Source organism: Salmo salar, chromosome 19 (genome assembly GCF_965601325.2).
Source record: "Salmo salar chromosome 19, fSalSal1, whole genome shotgun sequence".
In the NCBI taxonomy this organism is placed as follows: Eukaryota; Metazoa; Chordata; class Actinopteri; order Salmoniformes; family Salmonidae; genus Salmo; species Salmo salar.
This window is the reverse complement of record NC_138309.1, coordinates 30772018-30774991: the sequence shown is the minus strand read 5'-3', so window position 1 is coordinate 30774991 and position 2974 is coordinate 30772018.

Sequence of the window (2974 nt, the reverse complement as noted above, 5' to 3'; positions counted from 1 at the left end):
GATTAGGAACCAGGTAGGACAGTGGGTTAGGGTTTAGAGTGTGTTAGGAAGGATTAGGAACCAGGTAGGACAGTGGGTTAGGGTTTAGAGTGTGTTAGGAAGGATTAGGAACCAGGTAGGACAGTGGGTTAGGGTTTAGAGTGTGTTAGGAAGGATTAGGAACCAGGTAGGACAGTGGGTTAGGGTTTAGAGTGTGTTAGGAAGGATTAGGAACCAGGTAGGACAGTGGGTTAGGGTTTAGAGTGTGTTAGGAAGGATTAGGAACCAGGTAGGACAGTGGGTTAGGGTTTAGAGTGTGTTAGGAAGGATTAGGAACCAGGTAGGACAGTGGGTTAGGGTTTAGAGTGTGTTAGGAAGGATTAGGAACCAGGTAGGACAGTGGGTTAGGGTTTAGAGTGTGTTAGGAAGGATTAGGAACCAGGTAGGACAGTGGGTTAGGGTTTAGAGTGTGTTAGGAAGGATTAGGAACCAGGTAGGACAGTGGGTTAGGGTTTAGAGTGTGTTAGGAAGGATTAGGAACCAGGTAGGACAGTGGGTTAGGGTTTAGAGTGTGTTAGGAAGGATTAGGAACCAGGTAGGACAGTGGGTTAGGGTTTAGAGTGTGTTAGGAAGGATTAGGAACCAGGTAGGACAGTGGGTTAGGGTTTAGAGTGTGTTAGGAAGGATTAGGAACCAGGTAGGACAGTGGGTTAGGGTTTAGAGTGTGTTAGGAAGGATTAGGAACCAGGTAGGACAGTGGGTTAGGGTTTAGAGTGTGTTAGGAAGGATTAGGAACCAGGTAGGACAGTGGGTTAGGGTTTAGAGTGTGTTAGGAAGGATTAGGAACCAGGTAGGACAGTGGGTTAGGGTTTAGAGTGTGTTAGGAAGGATTAGGAACCAGGTAGGACAGTGGGTTAGGGTTTAGAGTGTGTTAGGAAGGATTAGGAACCAGGTAGGACAGTGGGTTAGGGTTTAGAGTGTGTTAGGAAGGATTAGGAACCAGGTAGGACAGTGGGTTAGGGTTTAGAGTGTGTTAGGAAGGATTAGGAACCAGGTAGGACAGTGGGTTAGGGTTTAGAGTGTGTTAGGAAGGATTAGGAACCAGGTAGGACAGTGGGTTAGGGTTTAGAGTGTGTTAGGAAGGATTAGGAACCAGGTAGGACAGTGGGTTAGGGTTTAGAGTGTGTTAGGAAGGATTAGGTGTGTAGAAGAGGGACCTTTTGTTTTATTTTCATTAATTGGACCCCGATCCCAAACATTCCCTTTTCTTACCTTCCCTGGTTGTTTTTTTGTTTTTTTTTCTTACTGATTCTTTATGGATGTTTTATATTGTTTGCTTAATTACTTTACTAAACATCCCCCGAGGGCTAACCTTGAGTTCTGGTTGTGGTCTGGTTATTTCCGCTCATTACACCCCACATTACTTCCCCATCCATCTGGTTTACCTTGTGTGCGTAAGCCCAGGCATTTACGTCTCCTCCTCAGACGAGCTACACCCAAGGGGAGAACGTAAGATGGGGGCTCATCCGGGATCTTTTTTGATCCAGCTTGTGCCCACACACTAGGGTAGTAAAGGTGGATTGGGTGGTTGTTGTGTTGGGTGTAGTGTTTAGTTCTGTGTTGGATGTTGTAGTTAGGTGGTGGATTTAGAAAATGGCCAACTTTAACCTGAAGTTTTTTCTGGATAACCCAACGTGGGAGGGATTTGAGAATTTGTAGGAGAGTGGATTTAGAGACTTTGGCAGACCATTTCGATATCTCCGAGCCAAGGGGTTTTGTTAAGGCGGAGGTAAAGGCATTGGTATTAGCGGCGCTGATTGAAAAGCAGGTGGTGGTTTTGCCTCGGCCTGTGGTTGGAGAGGTGGTGGATGCTCTGGGTACCCCGTATAGGCCCGATGATGAGGTCGAGTATAAGGCCCCGGCCACCTTGCCTCGATTTGACCCTCTTTCTCCTGTGCCTACGGCTGTACATTTGCAGCTGGAGGCAGAAGAGCGAGCACTAATCCGAACTGATGAGCTACATCTCAAGTTGGAGATGCGCTGAATGGAGTTGGAAGCAGAAAAGGACCTTAAGATAAGGCAGATGGACTTCGAAATGCGCAAATTGGAATTAGAGACGGAGATGGCGAGGCTGGCCGCTGTCCCTGCCATTTCCAATAGTGTGTTTTCCACCCCAGGATCTGCCTCTACCTTTGACATTAGCCGGCATATTGCTTTAGTTCCACAATTCCGTGAGTCTGAGGTTGACTCTTACATTTGTGCATTCGAACGCATAGCAGTGGCTTTGAATTGGCCTAGGGATGTGTGGCCGCTGTTACTCCAATGTAAATTGTCCGGTAAAGCGCAGGAGGTGATGGGCTCTCTCTCTCTCTCTCACTGATAGTCTTAATTACGACATAGTTAAAGCTACTGTGCTCCGTGGGTATGAGCTTGTGCCGGAGGCTTATAGACAAAAGTTTAGAAAGCACTCCAAATCCTCTATAAAAACTTTTGTTGAATTCGCTAGAAAGGAGTCTCTCTGACAAATGGTGCTCAGCGAGTAAAATCAATGACTTTGAAGGTCTTCGTGAATTAATGTTATTGGAAGAATTTAAAAACAGCCTCCCAGAGCGGTTGGTTGTATACATTAATGAACAGAAAGTGTTAAAGTTATCTGACACCGCGGTGCTTGCAGATGAATTTGTGTCAACACATAAAACTGTGTCTCCTCCTCAGACGAGCTACACCCGAGGGGAGAACGTGACAGACAGACAAACAGACAGACAGTGTTAGAGACACCAGACAAGACAGGTAGGCAGGCAGGCAGACAGACAGACACATACATTCACGAGGGAGAGACAGACTGCTGCAGCTCTGCTAATTGTCAGACGGGGGAGGAGAAGAGGTAGGGGACCCATGTGGGTAATTGGGGGGCCCTGCCTTGATTGGGCAACTGATTCATATTTGGGGGGATAAACTGCATAATAAATAAATGTGACTGGTCAATTGTGTGAGT